This window comes from Heliconius melpomene, chromosome 7 (assembly GCF_056956725.1).
Source record: "Heliconius melpomene rosina isolate 202511_hmr_F chromosome 7, ASM5695672v1, whole genome shotgun sequence".
Taxonomy (NCBI): domain Eukaryota; kingdom Metazoa; phylum Arthropoda; class Insecta; order Lepidoptera; family Nymphalidae; genus Heliconius; species Heliconius melpomene.
The window spans coordinates 7,334,457-7,350,347 of NC_140395.1; the positions used below are offsets into that span (position 1 = coordinate 7,334,457).

Below are 15,891 nucleotides of genomic sequence, written 5' to 3' on the forward strand. Positions count from 1 at the left end.
TATGTATCATCATTTTCCCCGAAGGAAAGTGGAGGGACAGAGTATCTTGACACTACGTTCACTCTGCCTATAATGCCTATTTCCTGTCCTATCTATGATGACTACAGGGTGAAGTGGAATATAAATATATACATTTGCTAATTATAGATTCCTTATTTTTTAGCTCTACGTCATTAGTTGCATATAATATTAGAAACCATTTTTAAAATTTCATTATATATCTTTTTTTTTAATTCCTTTAACTAATGTGTTAGACAATAGTAGAAACATGTTAAGTATACATCGTTTCCTGCCAACCTATAATTAAAAATATCAATTATAAAGTCAAACATAGAAATATATTTCGAAAGCTCTTAATAGAAATAAGAGTAAATATAAATAAATTAAATAGGTCATGGCGAAATAAAAATGCAGGTTAACCAAATATTTTAGAGCATTTACAAACAGATATACTATTTTCTTCGTAAAAACCAGGTTAATGACATACGAGTGAGTGCATCGGCGATACCGATTCTGGGGTCGAGTTCCGCCTTCCAACATGCATTGCCTCCAGAATTCGGTAGATAGTGGGGAGCGGAGTGTGTCAACACTCAGGTGTCTCATTCCTCTGCCTAGCTGCCTAGCTGAAAAAAAAAAAGAAAACCTGGAAAAATAAACATAAACGTTCAAATGATTATATATATATATATTAAGTACAAATAAAAACAATATATTTGTAAGTGGTGTTCAAGTGTAATAGCAATAGCAATGGCACAATTACGCTCTAATGTTTTTTAATAAGGCAATGTAGAGGCAGGGCGGGTACAAACGATTTATCGAAAAGAAAATAAACACTAATATATTTTTATTGTTATAAGGCTGGGACATTATTACTTTTGGAATATTTTTATGTTAATAAAATATTAAAATTGAACTTTTGTTTAGCGTAAGCGTTATTGAAATTGAGTATTAAATATTAAATTATTAAAGTACTAAATAATAAATTTAAAAAAAATAAATTGAGGATGATTTTAATATTAATTTATATGTAAAAATATCTTCTTAAGTCTTCATTAGATTAATTTCAATAATTCATATGTGAAGCTGCTATGGCTTTCTCTAATAATGAAAAATAAAGTAAATTGCAGTAGTTTTCTACGATTAACTTGTTATTACATACATGATATAGTTGATATGATGATTACGTTATAGAAAAGTTGCTATGCTTAGTAAAAAGTGTTATAGAGAGCAAGTAAAAGTGCGATGGCTCTCACTGATACACTTTAATAAAGAAATTGCTATTAACTATTACGTTCAATATAACAAGTTAGTAATTGTGTACCTACATGAGAAATAAGTAGATTGTTTTTTGGAGGGAACCTAGGGAACCTAACACTCCATTCCCATTAGTACACTACCAACTTTTCGTCAAATCCTGCAGTCCTTACTTGTTGAATGGCGGAAGTCAACGCCGCGCTTTGTCTGGTTTCCAAAGCGAAGTAATGAAAACATTTAATATTTCATTTCCTCGAGAGGAAATCGAACCCACAACCTATCGCGTTTATAGTCGCTAGCTTGTGCCCCTGCGCTACGATTGTTCTCAACTTGGATTCTATTAAGGAAAATTTTACACAAAATTATAAATTAAATTATAATTAATGTTTTCTTGTCAAAAGCTGAAAAAACATAAATTTATAAAGGCAAACTAGAAAATTGGTTGAAATTGAATACAATTACTAATAAAAATCGCATAACAGAACTAAATATTCATGAAAGTACTAAAAGTGTTATGAAAAACTCACTCCAAATAAAACGTCTTCAACTTCATATTGTGTTATAAAATAGAAATAATGTTTTACGATTGCATCGTATACGAAACCCTTTTTGAAGATCTTATGAAAAAGGAATATGTTTTATTAAAGTACTAAATATCAGCATTTTGTGAGTAAAAGTGATATTTTTTTATTATTATAAAGATATACTTCTCTAAATGTTGTTCCTCTTTTGTCTTTCCTCTCTAATATAAATAAAATGCTAATAATTTAATTTAAATATTTTTAAAGAATACTTAAATCGATAATCAAAACATACAAAATCTTTATGGGAATCCTGTGAAAAAGAATAAAGATTTAAAAAACAATGAGCGAAATTGAACCCATTACCGTTTTGTTTAGTCATATCATATCTCAACTTTGCCAAGTGTCACATCACTTCATTCTTATTTCCATATAAAGCACGGTTACCATTAAATATTATTTTTCTCCGCACAAAATAGATTTTGCAGAGTGAAATTTTAAACTTAGCACAGCCCTTTAGAGTAAATTTATCGTACGTTAAGCTCTTACTCAGCAGTTCCATCCAGCTCCAGCTTCACTTAGTTGCTAGACTCTAAGCTTTTAAACAGTAGCATATAATGTATCAGCGCTCGCAAGAACGCTGACCTAAAGCTTGTTGCACTTCATCATTTAAGTTTGAAACTGAAATATATTTGTATATATATATATTTATATATATATATATATATATATAAAGCTTTTACAATAAAATCGTAACGAATCGGTGTCTGTACATGAAGATATAATATATGAAAACTGTTATTGATGGCATTTATTTGGATTTCACTTGAATTATGAAAGCTTATCTTGATATTTAGCGTTTGTTTTATTTCAATCTGTTTATAAATAAAAAAAGTTAAAAGTTTTCTAGGAGCTGCAAAAGTCGTATTATCTATTTTGGTCTTATAAAAAACATTAAATACTTTACATTTAATTTTAATATAATTTAGGTACTTATAGCAAATATAATTTCGTAATAAAATATTTTAATAGTAATAATTATAGTCGTGCGTTTATATTATTAACTTTTAATAGACGTTTAATAAAGTTCAAGGTGGTATACGATTCTCAGAATATCGATTTACAGATAGATAGTGAATTTAAATATCATAAGGAAGCAAAAGCTGATGTTTTAAATGTTATTAAAAATTCTTTTAAAATTACGTTTATGTTTTTATTTTCTTCCTTGTATTAAAAATGTTTTTTTTTTCAGTATAATAGCGATTGAGTCAAAGCTTCTGGTTTTTCTACTTTATTGTGTATTGAATCTGGTAGACAAAGTACTCGGTGAGGTTGTTGAGTGAATAATAGCTATAGTTTTTAAATGCGTTTAAAAGGATTCAATTAATGAATTGTCATAATTAAAAAGATTTTTTAGACTTTTAAATGGTATTCTATCAGTATTGTTATACATGTATAAATAATATTTTTTTAACACACATATGTAAGTAATAGTAAAATAATAAGTAGAGGCCAGCCGTGGCGCAGGGGCAAAAGCGTGTGACCGCAACACTTTGAAATGAAATATTTAATACGTTTTTTCGCTCTGGTTTCTAGTTTCGTGTTGAGTTCTACCATTTAACACGCTTTACTTCAGTGTCGGTCGGTGTCAAAAGCGGGGAGTGGAGTGTCTTAACACTAGGCCCTTCCTGCTTACCCTACTACCTGCGGGATACAGCGTGAAGCTGAACTTAATAAATAAAATATATGGTAAATTTATACAAATGTAGCTAAATTATTAATATAATGTACGGTCACCTTATAACGTAATTTGGCTTTAAATCTGAAGATCCCTCCGTGTCTCAGCAAATCCCACTATAAATCTCCGTCGAGGTACCGCACACGTGTCCATTAGCAATAAAGGTACAACCGTTTATAATATTTATAGCACGTTTTTGGTAAATTAAATATTGTTGCATATGTTTTACTACATTTTAGTGCCTGTTCTCTGTCTTTGATAAAATAGTAAAATTTGTGTGTCTATACATACATGAAATATTTTTAAGTAATAATTATCGAGGGTATTGAAAAAATAATAATAAAAAACGAATCTTCTATATTTAAAACGGTTTGTCTGTCCGTTCTGTACTTTTGTCCTACACGCACATAATACTAATAAATTAAACAAATAACCAAACGCTACGGTCTCTACATACCTCTTTCGCCTCGTCCACTGTCATCAACCTCTTCATACATGCCCTCCGGGGGGTCCTCGTGCTTTTTACGTGACCTTCCTCCAGTATCTGATACTGTATTTTTGAAGGTCAATCGAGGTCTCCACTACCTCTAGTGACACATACTGTCTTAACTACATATTAGACTGATAGTCCTCAAAACTTCAGCTTTGCTAAAATTATGTAGGTAGGTAGGATCTTGGGTTATTCCGTTAATAGTAAAATATTTCTAAAATAAATAAAAATATGAAAAAAATAAAAAAGCCAACGTCACGCGGTGTTCCCAGGCGGTCACCCATCCAAGTACTAACCGCGCCCGATGTTGCTTAACTTCGGTGATCGGACGAGAACCGGTGTATTCAACGTAGTATGGACGTTGGCGACTATTATATTGAAAATTATGGACTAATATTAATGCTATTTTTGATTATTATAATTCCTCATTGTAGAAGTAACTTTAATTTTGTCGAAATAACATATAAACTTAAGGAATTTAATAACTTGTTCACCTTTTGAAAAGTTTCCCCATAATAACTTACTATACAATATTAAACTTCTTTTTTCTATCACACAAAATATAAAAATCCCAAAAAAGAAATCTCAATCATTGTTTTTAAAACGATCCATTTCATTTAGCTTTTAATAACATTCCTACCACATAAATTCAAAGTAAATCCGGGCGCAGGTTTAGTAATTAGTTCATTGTGTGCCCACTGCGTACACAGCGTCGGATTTGGGTAAAAAAAGGTGAAGGAATGCAATTATATCGTCGGAACATAGGATAGGTCTCGGGCGGACATAAATCGTGGCTCCCTGTCAGTGCCGAATACAGATTAAACGGAATTATTTAGTGACTAGTCACTACCTTTCTTGATTTGATAGCGATACAAATCATTTTAAGTTGTATGTTGGTTTTTGTATACAAAATTATTAGTAGCTATGTTTATTTAAATCTTAATTTTTTTTTTATTTGTATAAAAACCTATACTGTGTTTAGGTCGGAAAATCGATTCTAATTCGAATGAGTGTTAATAGGTTTTTCTAAGGTTTTTTTAGTAGGCGAGATTGTGACATAGCACTAGGTTTTCTTGCAAAATATAATATTATATTTTTACTACTCTCCTTTTAATTTAACGTACTTATAACAATATAATCTTTATCCATTAGCTTTCATTGTGCAATCAATTTAAGTCAATGCTAAACAAGCTGGGGCCGGACCCCGCGGCGACAGACGGACAAAATAGGTAATTACCGAGTAATTGCTTCCCAGTAGTGCACTAAATGTGCTTGATGGGGACCCATTATGATTAATACACCAAAAATCGTCATTAAGCCAAGTTTAAGAGTACTTTTCTATTATAATGTACGAAAACTATTACTTAAATTATTATTTGTAGGGATTTTTTTATAATGTTTTAAAGATATTAGTTAAAATAGTTTATTTTAATGTCTTACTTTTAGTAACTGAATATTCAGTTAATTGAGGAATGCTCCTACTTAGAAAAAATCTTGGCGTTGGATTTATTTTTTATAACTTTTTTTTACCTTTTGAGGTACCTACAGAACCCTAAAAAAACTGGTTTGTCAACATATAATCTGACTTTTAGACTGAATTTTGCTTGCAAGAAAATGTCCATTTTATAACCAAAGGTTTGACCGCCACAAAACGCCATGGCCCATGACATAGAGATAATTTTGCAAATGTCCCATAAATAATGTTTTTGTGCTACAGATATGCTTGAATTTCACCCTAACATTGCCAATTTTGGCTACTTTTTGTTGCTTAAAATTTAAATATTTATAGTAAAGATGTATACAATGACGAATAATAATAATGGTGTAATATAGTATGAATATAATATGTAGTTCTAGTATCATAAATAAATATACAAAAATAATCTAGTTCCTGATACTGAAATTATAACCTGAAGAGATTGTTTCTGGATGTTTAGATGCTTAATAACCAAATCAAGACAAATGTTGATAACATTTTGACAACCATTGTTAAACCTGGTTTAACATTGTTCTTTGCTATTTTACTTTTTTATCATGTTTGTAATATATGAGGCCGTGGTGGCGCCAAGGCTCAAGCGTGTGAATGTAACGCGATGATTATGGGTTCCATCCCCACTGGAGGCAATTAATTATTTAATAATATATTCATTTCTTTGCTCTATCAGAGCCTAGGCAAAAGTACCGTTGAATTCTGTAACTTTCTCAGCCATTAAGTGCCTCGAAAATTCGGGAATACAGCGTGAATCTAAAAGAAGTTCATAATTTGCATGAATTTCAAAATAAACACAACAAAATTTTGATACTTTTATAAAAAAAAATGTTATTCTCCTCCCTTAAAATATGAAGCCAGTGAAAATATAATTACTATAACGATAGGTCACGACCCCACCGTCGCCATAATTACCTCTAAGAAGGTAATTGACTTAAGCAAATCGGATCAAGATGAACGTTCTGTCCGCCAAGTATTTTTCACAACGGTCTTTTTTAAATTTAATTTTTTGAAAAAGAAGACACAATTAGGACTTAAATTGCGTTTTTTTTTAAATAAAGGATGAGGTGGACAAGAATTGTATTTAATTGAGGCTTGATTGTAAATACACTAATGTTTCGCTTAAATGGGAAACTATTTTCTTTTATTCTATACTACACAAAGAAGTGATATAGTTTAAAAGAGACGAAAACTAAGTGAATTATTTTCATCAAACTCAGTTTCTCATTTTTCATTCGAACCTAGGACCTCTAAGAAAAAAATGGTAATTAAAATGATGATATAATCAAAAATATATATTGTTCTATCTAGACTATAACACCGGTAGAGTTTCTTCATAGTAAGGAACAATAGGCCCTAACAGCTAACAAGATATCGTATAACAGTATTCGCACTAATAGGTTAAAATAGGTTTTCTACTGAACTCTATTTTGATTATGTTATGTGGAATTATTTTTATATGTTATTAATGAAAATATATAATATTCATTTTTGTTTCGTTCTTATGCATCTTAAGGGTATTCTGAATGAGGCGAATGCAATTTAAAATAGATAGAATTTTACTTACTGACTGCTCTTTTCTTACTTATCTTGTTAGATATGGTGTGTTGACTTTGCCTGATAATACAGGGAATTTTTTTTTGAATCGTACACAACACTATTTATATATATGTTGGGGCCTAACACTGGAAAACAACGTTTTTTATCCTATTTCATTGTTGTCAATTAGAAATTTCATTTAAAAATAAACCTATTGAAGAAAGCTTACAGAATCTAAAATAAACTTTTCACTCTCAGCCATGGTATGTTTTACTATCAGGGACATATTACTTTGTAATATAAGAAAAATGTTTTAATATAAATGTGAATGCTAGAAAGGATAAAAAGTTCTCTCAACTCCTAAGTTTAAAATTTAGTTTAAACCATAGCGTTGTAGTGTAATGGACGGAGCTTTAAAGTTTTTCTGAACTTAATTTATGTCAGTGACACTGCATTATAGCACTTTAACTTTAAATAGACAAGTAAAATCTAGTTTTAATAATCACTTATTTAAAACATTCGTATATCATGGCGCAGTAGCTATAGCTTCTGATTGTAAGTGCGATAGTTGTGAGTTTGATTTTCACTGAGAGGAATAGAACATTTTCTTTACCTTCTTCGTGTACGACAAAGTGTAGCGTGGCGTTCAACCAATCAACACGCTGTGTTTTGAATTTGTACGGAATGCAGAGAATCGTAACACTTCGTAACGCTTTCTCTGTCTATTCCTCAATATAGAGGGAATGAGAAGCTAAAAAAATATTACAACTTTTACCATTTTAACCAGTTCCTAAAACGTTTAATAAAACAATAGCATCACAACTGCCAGGTGGTGACAAAATGCGTCACTACATTAGCTCTAATGGGCGCCTTCTTCCTGTCCGTCTTATAAATGCTGGTTGTGCTATTTATAATTGTAGTTAAGTACAGCAAGTTTAAAAGTTAGAGCCTAAAATTTTAAGGTATATTTCTATAGCACGATATAACAATATATCGTTATTCCGTTAAGCTCGAACAAAAACTCTTTTAAAGCATTACAGCTAATGGACTTATCCCGATTGTACTTTCAGCTCACACACACCTTTTAAATAACTCGGCTAGTCCGGAGGGAATACTATAAATGAAATTGCAAATTGCATTAAGAACGGAAAAAGAAACAAGAGGAAAACCTTTTTAGATCCGTGAAATATGGAAAACTTTTACTTTAATTTATTTGGAATTCTGACAGATAAGTAAAATACTTTTTCGTATGAGATGGTTTTTATAGTATTTTGTTTAGTGATTTTAATTAGGTCACATATACGTATTAACTGTAAAAACGATATAAATTGTGATAATAATGTGATATCAATAACTTCACATAAATTACATTTGACTTATGAAACTTTTAAAGCAAAAATATTCAAAAATTTCGCAATTAAGGAATACATGTCATATTTCATTTCAAAAATCCTTATTTTGATGAGTTTGAAAGAGATATACGGTACGTCCTTTCAATACCGGGTATATTTTGACGTTCAGTCATTAACCGCAGCATGTCACAAAAGCTCACGCCGACCGCGAGGACGCCTGCAATCAATGTTGCTGCTTTAGACAGAATGCACCTTGCATTTGCACTCGTATATTATACTAGCGGACGCGCGCAGCTTCGCTTGCGTATTTAAGGGTGAATTCTAATAAGCCATGAAACATTTGTTCAATGACATATTTTTAGGAGTCTAAATTTCAAATTTTATAAAAATCGGTGGCGATTTAAAGATTTTTCCATACAAACTTTCAACCCCTTATTTGCACCCTTAAGGGGTGAATTCTAGAAAACCATGGAACATGTGTTTAATTATATACGTTTAAGAGTCTGAATTTCAAATTTTATAAAAATTGGTGACGATTTAAAAAAAACCTATGCAAACTTTTAACCCCTTATTTGCACCCTTAGGGAGAGAAAACGATGAAACACGTGTTCAATCAAATACTTTTAAAAATCTAAATTTCAAATTTTATAAAAATCGGTGCCGATTTAATTTTTTTTCCATACAAACTTTGAACCCCTATTTCACCCCTTTAGGGTTAAAATTTTTCAAAATCCCTTCTTAGTGGATGTCCAGATTACGAAAGTAAACTTTTGTCCAAATTTAACGTTTCTACCATCAGCGGTTACGGCTGTGCGTGCGTCTTACCTCAGTCAGTGAGGACAAGTCCTTTTATATACAGGGTGTCCCAGGAGTCAACGATAAAACGAAACCAGGTGATAGACCAAGTCGTGACAGTTATGAGAAAAATATAAAAAAAAAACTTTGTCATGTATTTTTCATATTATATTGATTTTAAAAAATATCGGAAAAACCGACACCCTGTGATGGTTTTTCAAGTCCCAGGACTACAAATATTACTCTTTCTTCATTTTTTTTTTTTGTAATGTAATCATGAGTAACCCTCCTGTGAATTACAGTTTAAGATTTAAACATACCTGCATCAGTTTTCAATAAAATGTGGTGTTTTTGCCAAACATTAAATTCAAAATATTTACTACACCCAACTTTAACCGACTGTACTATAAAAAAAATGTACTACACTGTTTTTGCAAGTAACTTTAAAAGTTGGCGCATTTAATCTGGATTCCGAAATGGTACGACACTTGCTGGACTACTTCTTTGTTGAAGAGAGAAAAATCGAAATACACGATAATCGGGATGACGTTCAGCTTTTTGGTATCTTTTCCGATACATTCTAGCTGCAGCCTTTGCGTTACATAACCATTCTCCATGAATGAAATGCATATTGGCAATGTGTCAAAGACCGAGTATATGGCCTGCGAGAGCCCGGACTCGAGCACTGTCCTTATAAATCCTGGGCCATCCCCTAAGGTGGAAAAGTTCAGGTACCTTGGATCCGTTATGCACGAGTCTGGAGGCATCGATCACGATCTCCTTGGCAGGATAAGAGTTTGAAAGGTATCCTGTGATCACAGACCACACCAGTGACCGCCCGCCACTTAGCCCAGGCTATGCTTATCCGACCTGTCCGATCCGAGTGTCGTACCATTTCGGAATCCAGATTAAATGCGCCAACTTTTAAAGTTACTTGCAAAAACAGTGTAGTACATTTTTTTTATAGTACAGTCGGTTAAAGTTGGGTGTAGTAAATATTTTGAATTTAATGTTTGGCAAAAACACCACATTTTATTGAAAACTGATGCAGGTATGTTTAAATCTTAAACTGTAATTCACAGGAGGGTTACTCATGATTACATTACAAAAAAAAAATGAAGAAAGAGTAATATTTGTAGTCCTGGGACTTGAAAAACCATCACAGGGTGTCGGTTTTTCCGATATTTTTTAAAATCAATATAATATGAAAAATACATGACAAAGATTTTTTTTTATATTTTTCTCATAACTGTCACGACTTGGTCTATCACCTGGTTTCGTTTTATCGTTGACTCCTGGGACACCCTGTATATAGATATCCGTATATATTTGACAATATCCATTCTTCTTCCTGGCATTAATCCCGGCTATTACCAGGGTCTGCCTTCCTACTCAACCTACTCCACTTTGCACGGTCTTTTGCATCCTCGGTGGTTAGACCATTGGCTCTCATGTCCTGCATCACGACTTCCAACCAATTTGACAATATCCATATTGTCAAATTTAGGTTATATTAAAATATACATTTTCAAGTGTGTACATTATTTAAATACGCTAGGTTAGGCATATTGCGGTGAATGTGGATGTGGATGAACCATTGAACTCGTTACCCAAAACGCAGATGTTAAATTAGTAATTAACATTAGATTAAATTGATAGTTTTTAAAAAATTGTGACTACTTTTAAAATTTTTTGCGAAATTTCAAATTTTCTACAGCATATTTTTGAATAGACACCAAAATATACACAAATATATGCAACCCACAAAATCCCATTTTAAATTAAACTATTTTTTTTTTGGAATTTTAATATCACTAAAGTCTCCTATCACTACTTATTTTACAAAAACGCCTTTAAATAAAAGAAATCTTTATTTCATCAGTTTTGTTGTATTGCAAATTGCGACGTCCAGTGTGTTCGCCGTTCCTTAGGCGACATGGCTGGCACCGATAGTGCATTACTGAGTGAAATAATGCGAGGTTACTGCTCTTACGTCGCTATAAATAATTAAGCTGTTGCAATTGTACACTTGAATTAGGTTGAGTGCTTGATTTACAGTTTGTACTTACTTTAGAATTATATTTATTGTGTTATAGTAGCACTCATAGACGATAATTAACGTTTAAATGGTATTAAATTGATAAAAAATGGTTTATATTTTCAATGCTTATAAATAATAATTAATATTAATATTTATTTCTTTTTTCAGGTAAGCTATTAAGGACTATCAACTTCAACAAGAAGTAATAAATGCTTAAAAGTAAGAATAACATACGTAGAGAAAGTAGACAAAAATTACATTGGTCGTTAGTTCTCCAATTTAAAACAATCATATCTTTATATTTTTTATAGATGCATATAATGTGACAATATAATGTGAATGACAAAAAGTGAGAAAGACTAGAGGACAAATATTTAATATTTTAATTTCACTCTGGTGTCGAGGCAAAGCGCGGCCACCGCCACTCAACACGGAATGTCTCCAGAATTCAGCGGAAAGCGGAGAGCGGAGTATCTTAACATTAAGGTCCCTCTGGCCACCCACTTGCAGGATATGATGTGAAACTAAAAATTAAGAATGCCAAACACCAAAATCTCTTTATCATTTACGAGTTAATTTAAAATTTACTTTTTAAGTCGTTGCGCACGTGCGCAGTGTACAAAAAATTAATTGTCTATTAAAACTTCAATAGATACACTTTCTTAGATTGAAAGTATTATGTTTCAAATTAAAAAGAATTTGATACAGTAGTCAAAATGCTGAAAGCTTCAAGTATATATGTATGTATACTTGTACAAACTTTCTTCATATATCTCTATAGATATATATAAAACAGTTCAGATTTTGTTTATATAATTGTTTATATGATTTTGAATAATAAAAGAGTTTTATGAGTCTAGCCGTGGCGATTTCTATTCCCACTCGAGGAAATTAAATATTTAATATTTTCATTGCAAAGCGCGGCGTTAAGTTCCGCTACCCAACACGCAATGCCTCAAGAACTAAACGAACAGTGAGACATAGAAATGCTCGAAAGTTTATATAATTTTGGTTAATTGTTATTAGTTTTACACAACATAAAAATATGAAAACTGATTTATACTTACAGTGGGTAAAAAAAGTATTTGCACACCCTAATTTTTTGATGTTACATCTACAAAAAAACAGAATGCTTTTAGTTAATTATTGTATTTAATAGCTTAATCTATATATATTTCGAATTGGTTAATAAAATTTCTCAGAAAATAGAAATTAGAGAATGAGACGGTATAAACACATATTTTAAAGTCAAATAAGTATTTGCACACCAACCGGCTTGTACGTATTTTGTAAAAAAAAATCAATAATAAATGAAAGAAAAGACACTTAATATTTTGTGTGCATTTCATTAGCATCAATGATGGCTTGCAATCTCCCTGACATCGATTCCAATAATTTGGACGTTGTTTAAATCGAGATTTGAGCCCATTTCTCCACCAAAGCGCCCTTCAAATTATTTTTATTTAAAATTTCATTTTCCTCAAATTTCAATCCAGCAGATGCCATGAATTTTCAATTGGGTGGATGCCTAGCGTTTATGGCGGAGTTTTCAGCATTCTACGGACATTGTACATCACCCATTCCTTAGGTTTTCATAGCTGTATGCTTAGGATCATTGTCCTACTGAAAGTAGTATGTCTCACTTACGCCTAATTTCGATGCGCTTCAAGATAAAATATCGCGCAACACTTTAACGTAATCTACTGCTTTCATTATTCCTTCGATAAAAGCCAAGTTTCCCACACCATTTGCTGTCACGCAGCCTCAAACCATCACCAGACCACCGCCGTGTTTGACTGTACTATGCACATGTTTCGCCTGAAGTTCAGTATTTGGCTTGCGCCACACAAATGTTTGTCTGTCCGTTCCAAAAAGATAAAATTTGCTTTCGTCAGAAAAAAATAAAATTGTACCAAAATTCTAAAGGGGTATTTAAGTATTCTTTCGCGAAAGTTAGTCTTTTTGCTATATTGGCGTCACTTATGAAAGAATTTTTCCTCGCTGTTCTGCTACGAAGACCACCATCACCCAGTACGTTTCTTACAGTTTGGGCACAGACAACCTTACCTGAACTTGACGCGATATCATTTGCTAAGCTCTGAGCGCTTGTAAATGGTTTATTTTGTACCGATTTTAAAATTTGTCGCCTTTCTCTCGTACTGAGCTTCTTCGGAAGAACGGACCTTTCCTTATTTTCAACACTACCCATTTCTTCTCGGTTTTTTATAATTTACTACACAGTCGAGTAATTTAACTTTAAATTTGACCCGATTTGGCGATAACTTCAACCTTCATTACGGAGTAAAATAATTTCTTCACGCGTCGATAACGACAGTTCAAATTCTTTCGGCATGTTGGCTTCAAGATTTTTTCTGAACACTAAAGAAATGTCTCGTTATTAGAATACGTTTCCCGATGTTCACATGTATACATACAATGTTCACATTTTACCAAAAGTGACAAAATGTCGCGGGAATAACATTGTATCTAGGGAATGGTTGGTGTGCAAATACTTATTTGACTTTAAAAAAGGTATTTTTACCATCTAATTTTTTTATTTCTGTTTCCTAAGAATTTTTAATAATCAATTCTAAATATATATAGATTAAGCTATTAAATACAATAATAAACTGAAATCATTCTGTGTTTTTCTAGGCGTAACTTCAAAAAAATTAGGTGTGCAAATACTTTTTTTACCCACTGTATAACGAATTTGGTAATGAAAACTCATTACACTTTATTATAAATTGAAATTTTCCAATTAGCTTAAAATAATTTTTAGTGGTGAAGTCTGTCAGTGGTCAGATTACGGCCGCTAATTAAATAAAACCAATAAACGTGGTGGTATTGGGTTAATCCCACAACCTTATCCTATGCTATATATTACTAAAAATGTTACAATTATAGTTTAATAAAAAAACACTTTTTAAAAAATGAATAAAAATTCAAATGCTTCAGGGAAACCATCTAGGAGTTTTTCTAAAAAAAATTAAGAGTTAAAAATTACAGTTTGGCCATTGAAAAAAAAAAACAAAAAAACAATGACAGTTTTGTGTCCTCGTGGCGTATAAGCAGTTGTAGGTTTGACTCGCACTACAAAATATTAAGAGATTTTAATATTTAAAATATTTCGAATTAAATATTTTTAAAATACATTTTTAAATACATGTATTTACGAAGCACTAATAATTATCTTTTATTAACCGCATGTTGCGTTTTAGTGGCTGAACTCTCCGTTACGCTACCTATACTGTTATTAGTATATAATCAAAATCAAATATAACATATTGCCGTCTCTATTGTCTTCATTATAATGTGTTCCACTTCATTAATATCTTTGACTGCACTTAGAACTGCTTTTAGAACTAATCAACTAGAATTACTGCTTGCGGTATATTTGGCAAAATTACTGTCATTGACATATGTCTAACAAGATTCTAATTACTAAAAATCCTTAATCTATTTTATTTATGTAATATTTAAATTTACGTTTTGATAATGTTTTAATGTTTTTTTTATTTTTAACAAAATGTTGCCACATCTCAATAATAAATATTACTTATAGAAATTGATTGATGTAATTCTAAATTGTAATTACTTTTACCATAACATGTATTAAATTTTATATGGAAGTAAAATTATACATATATTTATAGTCGTGTTGTATTAGACTCGAACCTGCAATCATCGAGTTGGATGATACATCTCTACTAAGCACCAATGGCATCAAATTAATTGAAATACAATATGAAACTATATCCTTTACGTTCATCCCATTTCCTGTCACCCACGTTAATGTCAAAACAACGTTGATGTTTCACGCTGACGCTCGGCTAAGGATATTATTGTAATTGAAATTAATTTACATTATATCTAAAGGACGACTTAAATAATTTTTTTTTTTATTTTTTTTATTTTAGAAACTACATCCACGGGCGCATAGTTGGCCGTGCCTTTTTTTATTTTATGAAAGTTCTTTTAATGTGGCGTACTTAATTTTGGGACAATTTAAACTGTACTTATATCTAGAGCTTATACTAGAGGGGTTGGATGAGACCCCTACCGACATTTTTTTTTTTTTTTTTTTTTTTTTTTTTTTTTTTTTTTTTTTTTTTAACGCCTTCCTTAAGTTTTTGGATTAGTGCCTCTATCACCCTATCGTCTCTTTGTGACATTGCCCCTTTTAGGTTCGCCTCCACCACCTCCGTAAATGAAGCGCCCACAGCTCGGCTGATGAAGTTGCCTATTGCGTCACCGCCATCGTCAGAGTAATAGACACAGGTGTTGGTGTGTCTCGTCACTGCGACGACTGCGTGAGAGACGCTCTCATGTACTCGGATCCGTGCGCGTCCGGTTCGGACGATGACGACGTCTGCGAAGGTCTGCCCCTGGGCCTCATGGATAGTCATGACTCGCGAACCTGCTCCAGCTCCATATCCCTGGTCTTTCAGCTGCCTCTTCTCCTCCTGCGTGTGGACCAGATATAGGGTGCCGTCGTTACAGTGTGGTATTCGCGCGTCGGTGTATCCGAGAACCTTTAGGGAGTGGACAATGGGGCTTGCGGAGTAAATGTTGTTATATACTCCGGCGAGGGCATAGGCGACGTCCATTGGGCTCCGATGTGTGCAAGGCAACTCGCATGTGATGTTGGTTGTCAAGCTAGGCCTACAGT

At 32.2% G+C, this 15,891-nt stretch overlaps 1 protein-coding gene and 1 non-coding gene across 2 annotated transcripts in view; one reads left to right on the plus strand and one right to left on the minus strand.

Annotated features, from left to right (window-relative positions):
• The window catches only part of LOC146537557 (uncharacterized), a 107,900-nt gene that overhangs the window by 58,864 nt on the left and 33,145 nt on the right, over window positions 1-15,891 (plus strand). The gene's annotated exons all lie outside the window — the stretch shown is intronic.
• Window positions 4,251-4,369, minus strand: LOC146537558 (5S ribosomal RNA). Its single transcript, XR_014878180.1, has one exon. It is a non-coding gene; the product is annotated as a 5S ribosomal RNA (ribosomal RNA).